At 42.6% G+C, this 22,766-nt stretch overlaps 1 long non-coding RNA gene across 5 annotated transcripts in view; it reads right to left on the bottom strand.

Moving 5' to 3' along the window:
• The window catches only part of LOC116272363, a 99,202-nt gene that overhangs the window by 39,055 nt on the left and 37,381 nt on the right, over window positions 1–22,766 (bottom strand). For all 5 annotated transcript variants that reach the window (XR_004181074.1, XR_004181072.1, XR_004181075.1 and 2 more), the window contains one exon: window positions 2,713–2,934. This is a non-coding gene — a long non-coding RNA (uncharacterized LOC116272363). The remainder of the gene's footprint in view (window positions 1–2,712; window positions 2,935–22,766) is intronic.

The following is a 22,766-nucleotide window of genomic DNA, read 5'->3' as shown; positions in this document are numbered from 1 at the left end:
AGACATACACATGTCCAGACATAAGAAGCAGATACATGTTCCCACTGGGACCTGTTCCAGCTGCACCTGGAGGCTCAGCCTTGACTCTCTGACTGGGAGGTCTCAGGCATGTCCCACGTCAAGCAATTGTAGTCAAGTTGAATTCAATAAGGAGACTTAAATCAAGAATGAAATTTAAATCAGCACAGGTATGTGTGTTGCCCCACTGAGAATGCCTCACTGTCTTTCAATGACTGTTTATAGCTATGCCATCACAAAAACTACACACTCAGTTTTTGTCCTCAGTTCATGACACAGAGCTCCTAAACCACTTGGAATTTCCGAATGATTAATGGGCCATTTTCAACCTAATGGATGCATGTGGTGCACCCAGGATAGCTTAAGGACAGGGTCTAGAGGTGGAAAGACCAAACATGTTATTAGAACACTGGGGCCAGGCGCAGTGGCCCACGCCTGTAATTTCAGCACTTTGGGAGGCCAATTGGGTTTGATCACCTGAAGTCAGTTTCAGAACAGCCTGGCCAACATGACGAGACCACCTTTACTAAAAATACAAAAATTATATGGGTGAGGTGGCAGGCGCCTGTAATCCCAGTTACTCAGGAGGCTGGGGACAGAAGAATCACTTGAACCTGGGAGGCAGAGATTGCCATGAGCCAAGATCACACCACTGCACTCCAGCCTGGGTAACAGAACAAGATTCCATCTCAAAACAAACAAACAAACAAAATTGGAACTTTCAGCTCTCTCTTCATCTCCAGGAAGGGAGTAGTGGCATGGATTGACTTCAAAGAGCCATGGTTAGTGAAGGCATCACTAATGCCTATGTAAAAAACCTCCATAAAAACTCATACATCAGGGGTCTGGGGGCTTTGTGTTTGGTGAGCACATGGAGGTGCTGGGACAGTCAGGTGCCCAGAGAGGGCAGGGGAGCACTGCACCTATATGCCGTACCTTGCCCATTGCTTTGCTGCCATTTGGCTGTCCCTGAGTTGTACCCTTCACAACAAACCAGCAAGTGTATCAAAGAGTGTTTTCCTGAGCTCTGCTCCAGTCATGGCCAGGGGATTATCAGATCTAGAAGGGAAGGGATTACAGAACCCCTGAATTTTTTTTTTTTTTTTTTTTTTTTATTTATTTTTTTTTTTTTAGAGACAATCACAAGCTCTATCACCAGATCTGGAGTGCAGGAGTTTGTATTTCCTCAGCTCCTGCAACTACCTCTAGGGTTCAAGTGATTCTCCTGCATCAGCCTCCCAAGGAACTGGGATTACAGATGATCACCACCATGCTGGTTAATTTTGGTATTTTTAATACAGACAGGGTTTCACTATGTTGACCACCCTGGTCTTAAACTCCTGACCTCAGGTGATCTGCCCACCTCAACTCACAATGTGCTGGCATTACAGGTATGAGCCACCACGCCTGGCCAAGAATTCCCAATTTATAGTCAGTCAATCAGAAGTACAGGTAGGTCGCCCCTGGAACGTGTGATGGGCATCTTCACTGGGTGTCTTGTGAGACTGAGGAGTTAACTTGTAGGGTCTAGGCTGACCCTAGGTGTCAGCGTCAGAATTGAAGTGAATCGTTGAATGCCAACTTGGCTTCAGAGAATCAGAGGTCTGCATACTGAGGCACAAGTACTAGCTGCCTCTATTGGTTTTAGGTACTAAGTTGGACCCTATGCAAAAAAAAAAAAAAAAAACCCAGGTCTTTAGGACTACCCCAGCTTTATTGGGAAGGAGGTTTCTGAGTAATTTCCCTGGGCTTGTGATTGGTGTCACTGGTTAGCAGTGAGAGGTGAAGTATTAAAAAGACCTCTCACTAAAATGTTCCTCTTCATAAATTACTGAAATCCATACACACAGGAACCCAACGGAAGGAGGCATTTGCAGGGACTCCCCAACCGATGCCCTCCTCAGCTGCTTACACTTACATCACCAGTGAGAGCTCCCCTTTCAAGGGTGCCTTGCTGTAATTCTAGAATGTGCACCTGCAAATCATTCAGGCCAAGGACTCCATCTCAGCAGTAATAGAGCTGTCAGAGGAATTTGGAGCCAGGCCTGGCCAGCCACTATGAGCGATCAGCTCTCTAAACCCTCTGCCCAGGTCACCTGAGAAGGAGGCTCATATAACAAGAGGGAGCCAAGAGCTGCAGTGCAGGACAGGAGGTGTTATAGAATATAAGCCCACCAGCTGTCACTTTCCAATGGAGAAATAGATGGAAGTGCAAAAAACCCAGTTGGCCATAAAAACCCAATGTCACTACATAAGCAAAAACTCTGCAGCAAACGATGAGCACTCTATATGCAGTTGGGGAGGGGACGTCAGTTTTTGTGATTTACACTTATACCTTAACGCTAGAACCTTCACAGTAAGACTGTTTTAAGTCCCACATCAGATAGAATCGCCGCTTCCCTGGAAAATGTCTGAATAGGCCTTGTTTTGGTACTATAACCTTCTCAGACTGTCCGAGACACAGTGGATTCTGGCTGAGTCTCCCTGGCCTGGTGACTTAGGTGTGGCCAAGATTCCTCATAAAATCTTACAACCAGACCACCTCCCTGCCCACATACCCAAGTTCTAGGGAGCACTGCAAAGTGGCCTTCAATAGCACAAACCACATCTTTTCACATTTGGCAAACACTACATTGATATTATGTGGCGGAATGTGGTCGTGGAACGCCGCCCGGGTCACCAGTACCCGCTTACCTTCTCCATAGCAGGAGGGGGAGAGAACCTCGTGCACAAGCTAGGAAGATGTTGGGGTCTGGCTTGCCACGCTGCACATCGGGGTCATCTCCCAGCATGACATGGGTAAACAAGCTGACGAACTCCTCGTGGCAGCTCATCTTAATCTTGAACGATGCGGACCCCAATTTGGTGGCCTGGGCAAAGGGGATGCCTTGTTTCTGACAATCGGTTTCTCAGCTCCTAGGGAGGAGGAGGGAAGGAGTGTGGTGAGGAGTGAGGCCTCCACCACAAAGCCTTTTTCCAGGGATGGTCCCTCCAGCTGTGTGGCAGCACACTCTCAGGCTGCCTCTTTTGAGGAATTTTGGACCTAGGACAGACTGTCTAAAAGGGATTGTCAGCTCCAACATATCCCTGCACAAAATAAAGCAAACCAAAAAATCAAAAAAGCTGTTGGGGGCTGAGTGATGCATTTCTCAAAGGAACAGAAGAGGAGTGCACTGGGAGGCACTGTTGCTTTGTCTACTGGGCCTCTTTATGAAACATGGAGAAGGGCAGGTAGCAGGCCCAGGAGGTAACTAGACCTGGGATCTGGACAGGGCACAAGGAAGGCCCGCCCCACAGCAGGGCCTTGCTGAATCATATTTTTATTCCAAAGCAGCAAATACACAAGGACTGTGCTTTTGGTGTTTTCTGCAAAACCGCTGTACTCTGCAGAAAACATTTCAATCATTCCTCATCCTGCTGAGAAGAGGAAATAATCACACAACGTCCTCCACCAGACACTGAAGAAGCCTGCGGCTGAGGGACAGCTGTAGCGCTACTTAAAAAGGGATTGGGACAAAAGAAAGCTGCTGAACACAGCTGATCAACAGCAATGTGCCATATGAAAACAGCATCCTCAATTAACGACAGGGACCGCATGGATTAATGGAGGTCGTCATAGAGCCAATTATGAGAGGACTAGTTGTCAGAAAGAATAAAAAATACCAGGAGTCCTTACCACCTTTAACTTATGCTGACTAGCACATCAGGAACATGTAAATCCATACAAGGTATGATGGTTTGTCTAAACTTTTATTTTAAATCGTCATAGGATCATGTCTATTTTAATAATATCACAACCTAATGTCCTTACTATATCAATTGTTACACAAAAGAATCAACATAGTCATTTTTTCCAAACAACTAAAGCCATTCAAAGTAAGGCAACAGATATCTGCAGCACCTAACAGGTGAGATAATCGCAAATATGTCAGTTCATCAATAAGACTATTTATAATCCTAAATATAATCCTAAAAAACACCAAATAGCAGATACATTTATTCAAAATGAATAAAGCAAAAACCAATAGAACTGAATGGAGAAACACAAATATAGAAAAAAGATTAAAACTCCTCTATGAAAAACTGATACAACAATTAGAAAAGAATTCTCAAAAATATAAAATACTTAAAATCAGACAGAATACCTTCTATAATGATGACAGAATTAAAATGGACATTAATAACAGAAAGGAATTTGGAAAGCCAGAAACATTTGGATGCTGCACTTCTATGTAAGGCATGTGTCAAAGATGAAATCACAAAGGGAAACTGGTAGTATTTTGTAGAGAATCAAAAACTATCAAAATTTCTGAGATGTAGCTAAAACACTGTTTAGAGGAAAACTGATAGCATTGAGTGATATGTTAAACAATAAGGTCTCAAATACGTGATCTAAGTTGACACTTTAAACACCTTAAACAAAGTTCAGTGATTTAAGCTTTTACCCCAAGAAAGTGAAGTAAAAGAGCAAATTAAACCCAAAACAAATAAAAGGAAGGAAATAATAGAGAGAAAATCAATGAAATAGAAAGTAGAATACAGAAAACCAAATAAACCAGAAGTGAGTTCTTTGAAAAGAGAAATTAAATTACTAGACTTCTAGCTAAGCTGACCAAAAAATAAAGAAGATCCAAATGTACCAATATTAGCAGGGAGAGAGAGGACATCACTACAGATACCAACATCAATAAAAAGATAAAAACTTAATTATTACAGGATTAATCGTAACACATTTGACCATTTAGATGAAATGAGATAATTCTTTAAAGATATAAAACTCCCTTAAGAAGACACGAATAACCTGAATAGCCTTCTGCCTATGAAAGGAATTGAATTTGTAGTTAAAAACCTTCCCACATCTAGGATCAGATGGCCTCGACCAACTTCCCAAGAAAAAAAAAAAATGCCAATTCTGAATAGACTTTTCAGGAAACTGGAGGGAACACCTCTAAACTCATTTTACATCAGCACTTCCCTGATCCCAAAACTAGACAAAAGCCAGACAAGAAAATTACAGATCTTGGCCGGGCGCGGTGGCTCAAGCCTGTAATCGCAGCACTTTGGGAGGCCGAGACGGGTGGATCACGAGGTCAGGAGATCGAGACCATCCTGGCTAATCCGGTGAAACCCCGTCTCTATTACGAAATACAAAAAACTAGCCGGGCGAGGTGGCGGGCGCCTGTAGTCCCAGCTACTCAGGAGGCTGAGGCAGGAGAATGGCGTGAACGCGGGAGGCGGAGCTTGCAGTGAGCTGAGGTCCGGCCACTGCACTCCAGCCTGGGCGACAGAGCGAGACTCCGTCTCAAAAAAAAAAAAAAAGGAAACTACAGATCTCATGAATACATACACACACCTCCACACATAAAAACAATATTCAATCAGTATAAAAGTATTCCACCTGAAGAGCTTCTACAGAACTTGAATTCATTAGTTAAAAATGCTAAAATGTCACACCACTTCATTAGTTGGCAACAACTACTGATCAGTATCACAGAAGACTATATTTATGAGCTAAACTTCAATTTTAACCTTAATACAACTGGTAGATGAGATAAAAGAAAGGCTCTAATTTTTTTAAAAATAGCCAAGCATTTGTAGTAGCGCATCCTGTAATCCCAGTTACTTGGGATTCTGAAGCAAGAGAATCGCTTGAACCCAGAAGTGGAGGTTGCAGTGAGCCTACATTGCACCATTACACTCCAGCGTGGGCAACAAAGCCAGACTCCATCTCAAAAAAAAGAACAAAAAAAAACAAACAAAAAAATTGGGCAAGCATGAACTTCTCTCTGGATATATATAGTCATTAAAGCTGAGTACCAAAACAACCTGAATTTAAAACAAGATTTTAAAGTTACTGTATCACACAATTTTAAATCAACATTTTAAAAAATAATGGAGGACATTTAAACACATGGCTCTTTCTAAAACACAATGCATAAAGAAAATTTTGTTAAAGTACTTTAGTGCTATTAATTTTAAAACTTAAATACAGATTATTATTATTGTTTTGAGACAGGGTCTTGTTCTGTGATGTAGGCTGGGGTAGAGTTGAGCAATCATAGCAGCCTCAACCTTCTGAGCTCAAATGATTCACCAGACTCAGCCTCCCAAATAGCTGGGACTATAGGTGCATGCCACCATGCCCGGTAATTTTTTTTATGTTTTGTAGAGACAAAGTCTTCCTTTATTGCCTAAGCTGATCTCAAACTTCTTCCTTAAGCAATCCTCTTGCCTTAGCTTCTCAAAGTACTGAGCTCACAGGAAGAGCCACTGTACCCAGCCAATTATTTTTTTTTAGCTTATCCTACCATTTTTATTGCTGTGAATTCTTTCTAAGGTACCAGCTTCTCCTCTACACAAGACCAACATAAAAGTGCAAATGATATAAAGACTGGGAAAGAGTTTCAGTTTTCAAATCCTTCACAAATAAGAATAGAAAAGTATGCTTCTTTTAAATAACTCACATGAAAAATGGATTCATTTTGCCTTATTCATTCAACAATAAGGCAATAAGTTTCTGTTGATGTTGTCGCTGTCAATAATCTGAAATATTAAAGTCTTGCTCTTACAGTCTACCCTCTAAGGAATCCTCTAGAAAGGAGAAAGTGAGAATTTCCCTGTATTCTTGTGTCGACTATGCCATGGAGATGAAAGGTCCACCGTGCAGAAGTGGTGCAGAAACCGCTTCAGGAGAGCAGGCATGGTGCAAGGCGCTCCTGACCCCACTCAAACTTGCCCATGACACTGGGCCTAAGTCCTCAGGACCCAGGTGCTTGGGGGGCACGAGAGACAGCTCTCTTCCCTGATGGGGTGTGTGATCCTGTTGGAGCTAGGGGAGATGCACTTATCCAAACACTTATGTGAAAACCCACATTTGTGTCTACTCACCACAGGCTTTCTACCTCATCTGCACAGGAGCTTTCCAAAACACAACTCCAAAATCCTTGAATGGCTTCTTGCCATTTGAAAAAGAATAACTATTGTTGTATGTGGTAAAACACCTACAATATACAATTTACTGTTTTAATGATTTCTCAGTGTACAATTCTGTGGCATTTGGTACATTCACATTGTTGTACAGCCATCACCACCATCCATGTCCAGAACTTGTTCCTCTCCCCAAAGTGAAACTCTGTCCCCATGAAATGCTAAAACCTCCATCCCCCTCCCCCAGCCCCTGGTAATCACACTTCTGTTTTCTGTCTCTATGGATTTGACAACTCTAGGGACATCGTACTGAGGCAGAATAGGGTCTGGAGGCAGGGAACCGAAGGCCAATTCATGCTGACTTCACAGAACTCAATCAAAAGGAAAACCTCAACTTTCCATGCCCAAGTAACAATAGGACCGGATGCTATTACATTTGCAAGCCTCTCTCACCTTCTCTGTGTGGCAGATGGAAAATTCAAAGTATCTCTCATTGGTTGCCTTGTGCAACCATTTCCATTACTAGTGCCAAGAGGCTGTGAGCGGGCAAGCTGGCAGTGCTCCACAGCCAGCTGTTCACCAGCCAGGCACCGCCCTCCCCATTCCCTCATCTTGACTGCAGTGTGCAAAGAGTGCTGGCACCTAACACCCCTCAAAATCTGTCTGTGCACCTTCACACTGTGGTCCTATGCTGTGGGCACACGCCTCCCGGAGGGGAAGTGACTTGATTCAACCCATTGCGGTCATTTATCTACTCATTTCCTCTCCTTTCAGTCGAGAGGTCCTTGTGGTAACGATTTCTCTCACTCATTTTCTTATGGAGAACCACCACACATTTAAAAATAGAAACTGGGCCAGGTGTGGTGGCTCATTTCCATAATCCTAGCACTGTGGGAGGCTGCAACAGGAGGATCACTTGAGTCCAGGAGTTTCAGACCAGCCTGGGCAATATAGTAAAGCCATGTCTCTACAGAAAACAAAAAAAAAATAGCTAGGCATGGTGGCATACGCTTGTAGTGTCAGCTACTCGGGAGGGTGAGGTGGGGGGATCACTTGAGCCCAGGAGGTCAAGACTGCAGTAAGCCGTGACTGACCACTACACTCCAGCCTTGGTAACGGAGTAAGATTCTATGTCAAACAAACAAAGGAAAAAACAGAAATTGTAATTCCTTGAGAAACATCTCCACCTGCCCAGTGAGGTAATATCTAGGATGATCAAAAACAAAGATCCGTATCTTATTTTCCTTAGTCTAGGATGTCATTACAATTTACTAAATAACAAGGCAATCAGCTGCCTGTGAAAGCTATTATATTCAGAAAAGAGAAACAACATCCATATACATCATGGAATAAGCTGATATTTTAAAGGAAAAGGGGGTTAAGAATTTTAAAGGCTCATCACTTACATTTGACTGGCAAATGGGCTTCACCCTCCCTACGATCACAACTTCTCCTGAACATGGGGCTAATTCAATTTATTAAACGGAAAAGAAATACAGCGTACATTGAATGCGTTACCATGACTATCAGCATACAATTTTCCTTTTCGCTTGTTGTGTGTGTTCTTTAATTGTGTTGTTATCTAAAGAGTACAATCTGCGTAAGTAAAAATCCCTGAGGTCCAGCTTTGCCTGCAGAGCCTCTCCAGCGACTGAGAATCAGCTGAGCGCCCAAAATCAAGACCACCAGCAGAAGTGGAGCTGGGCCAGGCAGAGTCCCCGAGCACTGGGGACTTCTCCACGTGGGTTATATATGGCCTTTAAGGGCTCAGCTCTGTGGACCGAGTCAGAACACATTTTCTCTCCTTTGTACTCTGATGTTGTCTACCTCAACAGAAGGTCACTGCCACATCATCTGGGGCAGTAGAGTGCCACGGCTAGCAGCTTTGGAGTCTTCATTACCCACCTGGGTTTGAGGCCAGCTTCCATAATCAGAGGCTGCAAGTTTTCGGGCAAGTAACTTGACCTCTGCAGCCCTCCTTGCCATTCCCTGTGCTAAGAGTGTCTGCTTCTTAGCCATGGCAGGAGGCTGACACACACCCCCATGAGTGAAAGCACTGAGAGCATGACATGCAGTGAGTCCTCGATGCTTATGAGCCAACACGACCGTAGTGGATACCAACAAGGAGAAGGGGCATGAATACCCTTCAGGTGCATGTTTCCTGAACATGGCACAGAGAATGTGTTCCGGGGTTCCAAGGCACTGTGCATCCTAATGAGACTCGAAGCCCCCAACACCCTGGGTAGATAGATCTACCTGACATAGCCCCAGCACCACGTTGAGAAATCTGGCCAACGGGAGGCAAGGAATGACAGGCAGGTGGAGACACAGTTTGTGACATGTACACAAATGGGTCCCTCTTCTCTGTGGGGCTCCTGCCACCTAGGTGTTATACTGCCCCTCACCACTAAGGCCCGCTGCCCAGACTTAGAAAGTAATGAATTATCAGAGCAGCCTATAAACCAAAGGTTATAATTCTGCTGTCTTCCTTCCTGGCCTGGAAGCTCACCTGGGTGCTTTCTCGTTCCTAAAGGTAACAGCTGGTCCTGAAGCTACTGGCATAGGAGATAGAACAAGAGATATGACTGTGTCAATGTGGACATATGAAAATCTACAGTACTGTAAGGTGTGCACGGCACAATACCTCCATCACTAACGAGGACAAAGCAAAGCAACACAGCTTGCTTGCTTGGGGCACCTCCTTGGTTTTCTGGAAGTTGTCCTTGACACAAGAATCATGTAAGCACTGCACGGACTAAGGCAACCTTGTAAGTGCTCCCAGGCAGGAAATGCTCCAAGTGACTTCCTATCCCAGGGGATGTCCAGTATTTCAGGGAGCCACAGTGATAATTCACTTAAGAGCCTAGGAAAAAGATGTCCTCGCTTTCGTTAGACCTACTTCAAAAAAATAACTGACTAACAATTTAATTAAGACAGTTGGAATTTCTGTCCCATTAATCTATATGTACTTGCTTTGCATCTTGGTGAATTATGTCAGCAGTCTCATTCCATAAAGGTGCATGTAGGATGTAGGTAAGTGTAGGCGAGCATATCTCTGTGTGCCTGTGTGTCTACACACAAACACAGAGGCATCATAAGAAAAGGGCTGAAATGAGGTACCCTGATAGTTAAACACTGAGTAACGGTTACCTCCAGGGAGTGGGAGGTAGAAGGGCTTCCAATTTTAATGCTATACATTTTTATGTTGTGTGAAGCAAGTGTAATCTGTGTAATTAAAAAAAAAAAAAGGCCCATTGTGGTGGCTCATGTCTGTAATTCCAGCACTTTGGGAGGCAGAGGAACGAGGATTACTTGAAGTAGGAGTTTTGAGACCAGACTGGGCAATATATCAAGACTCTGTCGCTACAAAGAAAGAAAGAAAGAAAACCTTATCTGGGTATGGTTGCATGTACTTGCAGTCCTAGCCACGCCAGAGGCTTAGGTGAAAGGACTGCTTCAGCCCAGCAGTTTGAGGTTGCAGTGAACTATGAAAGCACCACTGTACTGCAGCCTGGACAACAGAACAAGACTCTGTCTCCAGTGGAAAAAAAAGCATATCATGATTGTGGTTTTTTTATCCTGAAGGGATATTTTCCCTACTTAAGACCATCCTTTCATTCTTCTAGTGACAAACTCCGTGATGTGAAAAATGATGTGTTTCATGACACACACTGGGAAGGAAAATTTCCTTTACTGAATCCATTAATTCAAATGCTAATCTCCTCCAGAAAAACCCTCACACACACACTCCAAAGAATGTTCCGTCTGGGCACCTCATGGCCCAGTCAAGGGGGGTGCATGTCTTTAACCATCACCCTGGCCTTCCTCTAGCCCATCTCTTCTAGGCTGCAGGCACTATGTGCCACAAACCCAGAGGATTCTCTCCAAGTGCAGGTTGCATTCGGACATGCCTCTGTTATGCCCAGACCGTTTGATCCCCAAAGAAGACCACCAGAGTCCACAGTGTCAAAGCTGCTGCAAGGATCTTTACTACAAGTTCGAACTTGGTCCCTCCATTCCACAGTATACAAGAGGGCCCAACACGCGTAGCTGCTTGCTTTATAGCCCTCAAAGTTGCAGGGGGGAACAAAGAAATTCTTTTGGCTCCGGTCAGTAACCTTGAACGCTGTCCCCTTATCGGAGACTTTCCAGGTGGTGTTTGTACTGGGCTCAGGGAGTTTGAGAGACATATGATGGTATGTGGTGGGATGGGAGGATGGGATGTGTTTGTACTCAGTTCAGGGAGTTTCATCTCGGCCGAGGACGCCCAGCTCCTTTCACCTCCTTCTAAAAATCCCAATGGTTCTCCCTATCCAGAAAGCAAATATAGCTGGGGAATAAGACAGTCAACTCATAGAGCCACAATTCTCTGAAGCCTAGAGTCATGAGAGCCTGGTCACGCTGCATACTGGTTGTCTGGAATCACACATGCTGTTTTCCTTTGAAATGGCTTCGTCATCCATATCTCTTACGTTCTTGTGGACTCCCCCAAGGTCAACCTCACCCTGGTAGCTGGCCACTGCTTCAAGAATACCTAGCTTTACTTAATTCTATAACCCTTTGGCAACTCTTTTCCTGAATTTCTATTTTGCTATGTAACGATATCTACGTTTCTACTTTTTTTTATTTATTTTTTTTTTAATTCTACTTTAAGTTCTAGGTACATGTGCATAACGCAAGTAGATTTGTTATATATACCAGTGCCATATTGGCGTGCTGCAATCTATCAACTCATCAGCACTCATCAACTCATTTACATCAGGTGGCAACCCCAATGCAACTCTCCCCCCACCCCCATGATAGGCCCCAGTGTGTGATATTCCCTTCAGGAGTCCAAGTGATTCATTGTTCAGTTCTCGCGACCTATGAGTGAGAACATGTGGTGTTTGGTTTTCTGTTCTGTGATAGTTTCTAAGAATGATGGTTTCCTCGCTGCATCCATGTCCCTACAAAGGACACAAAATCCTTTTTATGGCTGCATAGTATCCCATGGTATATGTGCCACATTTTCTTAATCCAGTCTGTCACTGATGGACATTTGCTGATTCCAAGTCTTTGCTATTAGAATAGTGCCGCAATGTTAGGTGTATGTGTCTTTTATAGCAGCATGATTTATAATCCTTGGGTATACCAGTAATGGGATGGCTGGGTCATATGGTACTTTAGTTCTAGACTCGAGGAACGCCATATATACTGTTTTCCATAATGGTTGAACTAGTTACAATCCCACCAACAGTGTAAAAGTGTTCCTATTTCTCCACATTCTCTCCAGCACCTGTTGTTTCCTTTTTAATGATCGCCGCTCTAATTGGTGTGAGATGGTATCTCATTTTGGTTTTGGTTTGGATTTGATGGCCAGTGATGATGAGCATTTTTCATGTGTCTGTTGGCTGTATGAATATCTTCTTTCAGGAAGTGTCTGTTCATGTCCTTTGCCCACTTTCAATGGAAGTGTTTTTTTCTTGTAAATTTGTTTGACTTTGTAGGTTCTGATATTAGCCCTCTTGTCAGATGAGTAGATTGCAAAATTTTCTCCCATTCCTGAGGTTGCCTGTTCACTCTGATGGTAGTTTCTTTTGCTGTGCAGAAGCTCTTTAGTTTACCGAGATCCCATTTGTCAATTTTGGCTTTTGCTGTCATTGTTTTTGTGTTTTAGACATGAAGTCCTTTGCCTGCCTATGTCCTGAATGGTATTACCTAGGTTTTCTAGGCTTTATGGTATTAGGTCTAACATTTAAGTCTCTAATCCATCTGAATTAATTTTTGTATATGATAAAGGGAAAGGTTCCAGTTTCAGTTTACTTATGTATTAGCCAATTTTCCCAGCACCCTTTATTAAATTGGGAATCCTTTTCCCATTTCTTTCTCTCAGTTTTGTCAAAAGATCAGATAGCTGTAGATGTGTGGTATTATTTCTCTGAGGACTCTGTTCTGTCTCCATTGGTCTATATCTCTGTTTTGGTACCCAGTACCATGCTGTTTCTTTGCTTACTGTAACTTTGTAGTATAGTTTCTGAAGTCAGAATTTTATGCCCCAGCTTGTTTCCATGACTTAGATCGTCTTGGCAATGCGGGCTCTTTTGGTTCCTATGAACTTTAAAGCAGTTTTTTTCCAATTGTGTGAAGAAGGTCATTGGTAGCTTGATGGGGATGGCATTGAATCTATAAATTACCTTTGGGCAGTATGGCCATTTCACGAGCATTGATTCTTTTCCTATCCATGAGTATGTATGTTCTTCCATTTGTTTCAGCCCTCTTTATTTCACTGAACAGTGGTTTGTAGTTCTCCTTGAAGAGGTTCTTTACATCCCTAGTGTTGGATTCCTAGGTGTTTCATTTTCCTTTAGCTACCAGAAATGGAAGTTCATTCCTGATTTGGCTCTCTGTTTTTCTGTTACTGGTGTGCATACTTAATGCTTGTGATTTTTGCATTAATTTTGCATCCTGAGACTTTGCTGAAGCTGCTTAATGTGCCAAGGAGATTTTGGGCTGAGACAATGGGGTTTTCTAAATATACAATCATGTCATCTGCAAACAGGAACAATTTGACTTCTTTCTTTTTCCTAACTGAATACCCTTGATTTTCTTGCCTGATTGCTCTAGCCAGAACTTCCAACACTATGTTGAATAGGAGTGGCAGGAGAGAGGGCATCCCTGTCTTGTACAGTTTTCAAAGGGAATTTTTCCAGTTTGTGCCCATTCAATATGTATATTATCGGGTTTTGTCATAAATAGCTCTTATGATTTTGAGGCACGCTCCATCATCACCTAATTTATTGAGCGCTTAGCATGAAGGGGCCGTTGAATTTTGTCGCGCCTTTCATCTATTGAGATGATCATGTGGTTCTTGTCTTTGGTTCTGTTTTCTATATGCTGGATTATGTTTATTGATTTTAATGTTGAACCAGCCTTGTATTCTCCCAGGCTGATCAAGCCCACTTGATCATGGTGGATAAGCTTTTGATGTGCTGCTGAATCCGGGTCTGCCAGTATTTTATAGAGGATTTTGCATCGATGTTCATCAGGATATTGGTCTAAAATTCTTTTGTTGTGTCTCTGCCAGGCTTTGGTATCAGGATGATGTTACCTCTATAAAATGAGTTAGAGATTCTCTACATTTTCTATTGATTGGAATAGTTTCAGAGAAGGAATGGTACCAGCTCCTCCTTGTACCTCTGGTAGAATTCAGCTGTGAATCCATCTGGTCCTGACTTTTTGGTTGGTAGGCTATTAATTATTGCCTCAATTTCTAGAGCCTGCTCTTGGTCCTTCTAGGGATTCAACTCTTCCTGGATAGTCTTGGAAGAGTGTAAGTGTCCAGGAATTATCTGTTTCTTCCAGATTTTCTAGTTTATTCTATGTAGAGGTGTTTATAGTATTCTCTGATGGTAGTTTGTATTTCTGTATGCTGGTGGTGATATCCCTTTTACTTGCTTTTATTATGCTTCTTATTTGATTCTTTCTCTTTTCTTCTTTATTAGTTCTGCTTACATGGGTCTGTCAATTTTGTTGATCTGTTCAAAAACCAACTCCTGGATTCATTGATTTTTGAGGGTTTTTGTGTCTCATTCTCTTCAGTTCTGCTCTGATCTTAGTTTATTTTGCCTCTGCTACCTTTTGAATGTGTTTTTCTGTTTTGCTTCTAATTTTTAATTGTGATGTTAGAGGTCAATTTTAGATCTTTCCTGCTTCTTGTGTGCATTTAGTGCTATAAATTTCCTCTACACAATTGCTTTTGTGAAATGTGTCCCATTCTGGTATGTTGTATCCTTGTTCACACTGGTTTCAAAGAACACTTTTATTTCTGCCTTCATTTCAAGTTATGGACCCAGTAGTCATTCAGGAGCAGGTTATTCAGTTCCATGTAGTTGGAGGGTTTGACTGAGTTTCTTAGTTCTGAGTTCTTAGTTTGATTGCACGTACCACAGTTTGTTATAATTTCTGTTCTTTCTACATTTGCTGAGGAGTGCTTTACTTCAAATTATGTGGTCCATTTTGGAGTAAGTGTGATGTGGTGCTGGTAGAATGTACACATCTCTGGTTGATTTGGGGTGAGGAGTTCTGTAGATGTCTGGCTGGGTCTGCTTGCTGCAGATGAGTTCCACCCTGGATATCCTTGTTAACTTTCTGTCCTTGATCTGTCTAATGTTGACAGTGAGGTAGTTGAAGTCTCCCATTATTATTGTATGGGGAGTCTAAGTCTTCTTTGTAAGTCTCTAAGGACTTGTTTATGAATCTGGGTGCTCCTGTATTGGGTGCATATATATTTAGGATAGTTAGCTCCTCCTGTTGAATTGATTCCTTTAGCATTATGTAATGGCCTTTGTCTCTTTTTTTGATCTTTACGGTTTAAAGTCTGTTTTATCAGAGACTAGTATTGGAACCCCTTGCTTTTTGTTCTCCATTTGCTTGGTAGACCTTCCTCCATCCCTTTATTTTCAGTCTATGTATGCTACTGCATGAGATGGGTTCTGAATTCAGCAAACCGATGGGTCTTGGACTCTTTATCCAGTTTGCCAGTCTGTGGCCTTTAATTGGAGCATTTAGTCCATTTACATTTAAGGTTAAGATTATGTGTGGTCGGGCTGTGGCTCAAGCCTGTAACCAGCACTTTGGGAGGCCGACGGGCGGATCACAAGGTCAGAGATCGAGACCATCCTGGCTAACACGGCGGGGAAACCCCGCTCTATTAAGAAATACAAAACCAGCCGGTTTAGGTGGCGGGCTTCGTAGTCCCAGCTACTCGGGAGGCTGAGGCTGAGAATGGCGTGGAACCCGAGGCGGAGCTTGCAATGAGCTGGAGATCCGCCACTGCACTCCAGCCTGGCGACAGAGCCGGTGACTCCGCCTCAAAAAAAAAAAAAAAAAAAGTGATTGTTATGTGTGAACTTGATCCCGCTATTATGATATTAACTGGTTATTTTGCTCGCTATTGATGCAGTTTCTTCCTAGCCTAAAATGGTCTTTACATTTTGGCATCTTTTGCAATGGCTGGTACTGGTTGTTCCTTTCCATGTTTAGTGCTTCCCTTCAGGGTTCTTGTAAGGCAGGCCTTGGTGGTGACAAATCTCAAGCATTTGCTTATCTGTAAAGGATTTTATTTCTCCCACTTATGAAACGAGTTTGGCTGGATATGAAATTTGGTTGAAAATTCTTTTCTTTAAGAATGTTGAATATTGGCCCCCACTCTTCTTGGCTTGAGAGTTTCTGCCGGAGATCTGTTGTTAGTCTGATGGGTTTCCTTTGTGGGTAACCCGACCCTTCTCTCTGGCTGCCCTTTAAGATTTTTCCTTCATTTCAACTTTGGTGAATCTGGCAATTATGTGTCTTGAGTTGTTTCCTCTTTCTCGAGGAGTATCTTTGTATGCTTCCTTCTGTATTTCCTGATTTGAATGTTGGCCTGCCCTACTAGGTTGGGAAGTTCTCCTGGATGATATCCTGAAGAGTGTTTTCCAACTTGGTTCCAATTTTCACTTTCAGGGCACCCTAATCGACGATTTGTCTTTTACATAATCCCACTCTCTTGAAGTTGCCGTGAGTTCATTTTTCTTTTCAGGTTTTCTTCGCCTATTTCTTATCTATTTGATCCCCAACGCTGATACTCTTTCTTCCAGTTGATCGAAATCGTTACTGGCTTGCGCATTTGCTCACGCTTCTCCGTCATGGTTTTCATCTCTGTCCCTTTGTTTATGGCCTTCTCTGCATTAATTATTCTAGTTATCAATTCTTCCACTTTTTTTTCAAGATTTTTAGTTTCTGTGCGCTGGGTACATAATTCCTCCTTTAGCTCTGAGAAGTTTGATGGACTGGCTGGCGCCTTTTTCTCTCATCTCCTCAAAGTCATTCTCCGTCCAGCTCTAATCCGTTGCTGGTGATGAGCTGCATTCCTTTGCAGGTGGCAATGCGCTCTTATTTTTTGAATTTCTAGCTTTTCTGCACTGCTTTTTCCCCATCTTTGTGGTTTTATCTGCCTCTGGTCTTTGATGATGGGGACGTACTGATGGGGTTTTGGTGTGGGTGTCCTTCCTGTTTGTTAGTTTTCCTTCTAACAGTCAGGACCCTCAGCTGTAGGTCTGTTGGAGATTGCTTGAGGTCTACTCCAGACCCTGTTTGCCTGGGTATCAGCAGCAGAGGCTATAGAAGACAGAATATTGTTGAACAGTGAGTGTACCTGTCTGATTGTTGCTATGGAAGCTTCCTTTCAGGGGTGTACTCCACCATGTGAGGTATGGGGTGTCGGTCTGCCCCTAGGGGGGGATGTCTCCCAGTTAGGCTACTCAGGGGTCAGGGTCCCACTTCAGCAGGTAGTCTGTCCGTTCTCAGATCTCAACCTCTGTGTTGGGAGATCCACTGCTCACTTCCAAAGCTGGGTCAGACAGAGTCAAGCTATGCCTGCAGAGGTTTCAGCTGCTTTTTGTTGTTGCCAGCTGTTGAGCTGTGCCCTGTCCCTAGAGGTGAGGCTACAGAGACAGGCAGGACCTCTTGAGCTGCTGTGAGCTCCACCCAGTTCCAGCTTCCCAGCTGTTTTGTTTATCTACTTAAGCCTCAGTAACATGCATGCTCTCCCCCAGCCTCGCTGCCTTTGCCACGAGATTGCAGACTGCTGTGCTAGCAATGAGGGAGGCTCTGTGGGCGTGGGACCCTCCTGGCCAGGTGTGGGATATAGTCTCCTGATGTGCCCATTTGCTAAGATCTTTGGTAGAGCGTAGTATTGGGGTGGGAGTCACCTTGATTTCCAGGTGTTGTGTGTCTCAGTCTCTGGCTAGGGAAAGGGATTCCTCCAGGCTTCCTCCCAGGTGAGGCGCATGCCTCGCCTGCTTCATCTCCCTCGCTGGTCGGGCTGCAGCAGCTGACCAGCACTGATCATCAGGCACTCCCTAGTGAGACAAACCCAGTACCTCAGTTAAAAATGCAGAAATCACCTGTCTTCTGTGTCACTCGCGCTGGGAGTTGGAGACTGGAGCTGTTCCTATTGGGCCATCTTGCTCCGCCCCCCTATCATGGGTTTTCACTTGGACACTGTAGATATACCTGCGCCCTCTCCCCAAATGGATGACACACTCCATTAGGAAAGAGACCTTTCTTCTGTGTCCTCCCAAGCACTCACTCAGCACTATATGCATAAGAATTCAGAAGAAAGGCAGGTAAGTTGTTAGCTGACTTCAGAGGATGAGTGCCTTCCTGCCAGATGTTCCTAATGGAAAGGATGGGGGTGTATCTGTTTACAGTTAGGAAGACAATGGTGTAAGAAAATAAACTAAGAAAAAAATTAAAAAGAAAAAAGGCAAAAAAGCAGCCAGGAAGCTGGAACTGAGGGGAGCCCACCACAGCTCAGCAAGCCTACTGCCTCTCTGGGTTCCAACTCTGTGGGCTGGGTATAGCTGAACAAAAGGCAGACAGCCTTCGCAGACTTAAACGTCCCTGTCTGACAGCTCTCAAGAGAGCAGTGGTTGTCCCAGCATGGCGTTCAAGCTCTGAGAATGAACAGACCTCCTCCTCAAGTGGGTCCCTGACCCGGATGTAGCCTGACTGGGAGACATCTCCCAGTTGGGGCCAACAGTCACCTCATACAGGCAGTTGCCCCTCTGGGATGAAGCTTCCAGAGGAAGGATCAGGCAACAATATTTGCTGTTCTGAAGCCACCGCTGGTGATACCCAGGCAAACAGGTTCTGGAGTTGACCTACAGCAAACTCCAACAGACCTGCAGCTGAGGGGCCTGACTGTTAGAAGGAAAAGTAACCAATGAAAAGGAATAGCATCGACATCAACAAAAAGGACATCCACACTAAAACCCATCTCTAGGTACCAACATCAAAGACCAAAGGTAGATACAACCAAAACCATGGGAGAAACCACAGCAGAAAAGATGAAAATTCCAAAAACCAGAGTGCCTCTTCTCCAAAGGATCGCAGCTCCTCACCTGTAAGGAAACAAAACTAGATGGAGAATGAGTTTGACTAGTTGACAGAAGTAGGCTTCAGAAGGTTAGTAATAAACTTCTCCAAGCTAAAGAAGCGTGTGCTAACCCACCACAAGGAAGCTAAAAACCTTGAAGAAAGGTTAGACAAATGGCTAACTAGAATAAACAATGTAGAGAAGACTAGAAATGATGGAGCTGAAAACCATAGCATGAGAACTTCATGACACACACACTAGCTTCAATAGCCAATTGGATTAAGTAGAAGAAAGGATATCAGTGATTAAAGAACAAATTAGCGAAATAAAGTGAGAAGACAAGATTCGAGAAAAGAGTGAGAAACAATGAACAAAGCCTCCAATGTGAAAAGACCAAATCTACATTTGTGACTGGTGCAACTGAAAGTGACAGGGAGAGTGGAACCAGTTTAGAAACTACTCTTCAGGATATTATCCAGGAAAACTTCCCCATCCTAGCAAGGCAGGCCAACATTCAAATTCAGGAAATACAGAGAACACCACAGAGATACTTCTCTAACAGAGCAACCCCAAGACACGTAATTGTCAGATTCACCAAGGTTGAAATGAAGGAAAAAATGTTAAGGGTAGCCAGACAGAAAGGTCAGGTTACACACAAAGGGAAGCAGACTACAGTGCATCTCATGGCAGAAACCCTACCAGCCAGAAGAGAGTGAGGGCCAATATTCAACATTCTTGAAGAAAAGAATTTTCAACCCAGAATTTCATATCCAGCCAAACTAAGCTTTGTAAGTGAAGGAAAAATAAAATCCTTTACAGACAAGGAAATGTTAAGAGATTTTCTCACCATCAGGCCTTCTTCGTAAGAGCTGCTGAAGAAAGCCCTAAACACAGAGAGGAACAACCGGTACCAGCCACTGTAAAAACATGCCAAATTGTAAAGACCATTAACACGATGAAGAAAATGCATCAATTAACAGGCAAAATAACCAGCTAACGTCATAATGACGGATCAAATTCACATATAACGATATTAACCTTAAATGTAAATGGGCTAAATTCAACAATTAAATGAAACAGACTGGCAAACTGAAGAAAGAGTCAAGACCCATCAGTGAACTGTATACTCAGGAGACCCATCTCACGTGCAGAACACACATAGGCTCAAAATAAAGTAATAGAGGGAGATCTACCAAGCAAACGGAAAGCAAAAAGAAAGCAGGGGTTGTAGTCCTCATCTCTTATAAAATAGACATTAAACAAACAAAGATCAATACAGACAAAGAAGGTCATTACATAATGGTAAAGGGATCAATTTTACAAAAAGAGCTAACTATCCTGAATACATATGCACCCAACACAGGAACACTCAGGATTCATAAAGCCAGCCCTTACAGACCTACAAAGGTCTTAGACTCACATACATTGATGGTGGGAGACATTAACAACCCACTGTCAATATCAGACAGATCAACAAGATAGAAGATTAACAAGGATTACCAGGACTTGAACTCAGCTTTGCACCAAGAAGACCTAATAGACATCTACAGAACTCTCCACCCCAAATCAACAGAATATACATTCCTCTCAGCACCACATCACACTTATTCTAAAATTAACCACATAATTGGAAGTAAAAAAAAGCATTCCTCAGCAAATGTAAAAGAGCAGAAATGACAATAAAATGTCTCTCAGACCATAGTGCAATCAAATTCAAACTCAGGATTTAAAAAACTCACTCAAAATCGCACAACTACAGGGAAATTGAACAACCTGCTCCTGAATGACTACTGGGTAAATAACGAAATGAAGTCAGAAATAAAGATGTTCTTTAAAACCAATGAGAGCAAAGACATACCAGAATCTCTTGGACACATGTAAAGCAGTGGGTAGAGGGAACTTTATAGCACTAAATGCCCATAGGAGAAAGCAAGAAAGATCTAAAATTGACACTCTAACATCACAATTAAAAGAACTAGAAAAGCAACAGCAAACAAATTCAAAAGCTATCAGAAGGCAAGAAATAACTAAGATCAGAGGAGAACTGTAGGAAATAGACACACAAAAATAAAACCCTTCAAAAAATTAATGAATCTAGGAGCTGGTTTTTTGAAAAGATCAACAGAATTGATAGACCACTAGCAAACCTAATAAAGAAGAAAAGAGAGAACAATCAAATAGATGCAATAAAAAAAAACGTAAAGGAGATATCACTACCCATCGCACAGAAATACAAATACCATCAGAGAATGCTATATACACCTCTATGCAAATCAGCTAGAAAATCTAGAAGAAACGGATAAATTCCTGGATACATACACCCTCCCAAGACTAAACAATGAAGAAGTTAAATCTCTGACAAGACTAACAACACACTCTGAAATTGAGGCAATAATTAATGGCCTACCAACCAAAAAAAAGTCCAGGAGCAGACAGATTCACAGCTGAATTCTAGCAGAGGTACAAAGAGGAACTGGTACCATTTTTTCTGTAACTATTCCAACCAAGGCCTGGAAGAAACACACCAAAAAAAAGGGAATTTTAGACTAATATCCCTGATAAACACCAATGCAAAAATCCTCAATAAAACACTGGCAAACCAAATCCAGCAGCACATCAAAAAGCTTATCCACCATGATCAAGTCGGCTTCATCCCTGGGATGCAAGGTTGGTTCAACATACACAAATCAATAAATGTAATCCATCACATAACCAGAACCAACAACAAAAATTACATGATTACCTCAATAGATGCAGAAAAGGCCTTCAACAAAATTCAACCACACTTCATGCTAAAAACTCTCAATAAACTAGGTATCAATGGAACGTATCTCAAAGTAATAGCTATTATGACAAACCCACAGCCAATATCATATTAAATGGGCAAAAACTGGAAGCATTCCCTTTGAAAACTGGCACAAGACAAGGACGTCCTCTCTCACCACTCCTATTCAACATAGTGGTGGAAGTTTCCGCCAGGGCAATCAGGCAACAGTAAGAAAATAAGGGGTATTCAATTAGGAAAACAGGAAGTCAAATTGTATCTGTTTGCAGATGATATGATTGTATATTTAGAAAACCCCATTGTCTCAGCCCAAAATCTCCTTAAGCTGATTAGCAAATTCAGCAAAGTCTCAGGATACAAAATCAATGTGCAACACTCACAAGCATTTCTATACACCAATACAGACAAAGAGCCGAATCATGGGTGAACTCCCACTCACAATTACTACAAAAAGAATAAAATACCTAGGAACTTACAAGGGATGTGAAAGTCCTCTTCAAGGAGAACTACAAACAACTACTCAATGAAATAAAAGAGGACACAAACAAATGGAAGAACATTCCATGATCATGGTTAGGAAGAATCAATACCATGAAAATGGCAATACTGCCCAAGGTAATTTATAGATTAAATGCTATCCCCATCGAGCTACCACTGATTTTCTTCACAGAATTGGAAAAAACTACTTTAAAGTTCTTATGAACCCATAAAAGAGCTCGCATAGCCAAGACAATCCTAAGCAAAAAGAAGGAAGCCAGAGGTATCACGCTACCTGACTTCAAACTATACTACAAGGCAGTAACCAAAACAGAATGGCTGGTGCCAAAACAGATATATAGATCAATGGAACAGAACAGAGGTCTCAGAAATGACACCACAGATCTACCACCATCTGATCTTTGACAAACCTGACAAAAACAAAAATTGGGGAAGCATTCCCTATTTAATAAATGGTGCTGGGAAAACTGGCTAGCCATATGTAGAAAGCTGAAACTGGATCCCTTCCTTACACGTTATACAAAAATTAACTCAAGATGGATTGAAGACTTAAACCATAAAAACTCTAGAAGAACACCTAGGCAATACCATTCAGGACATACAAATGGGCAAAGACTTCATGACTAAAAAACCAAAGCAATG

The sequence above is a fragment of the Papio anubis genome, chromosome Y (genome assembly GCF_008728515.1).
Source record: "Papio anubis isolate 15944 chromosome Y, Panubis1.0, whole genome shotgun sequence".
Lineage (NCBI taxonomy): Eukaryota > Metazoa > Chordata > Mammalia > Primates > Cercopithecidae > Papio > Papio anubis.
This window is presented reverse-complemented; position numbering and strand designations above follow the sequence as displayed.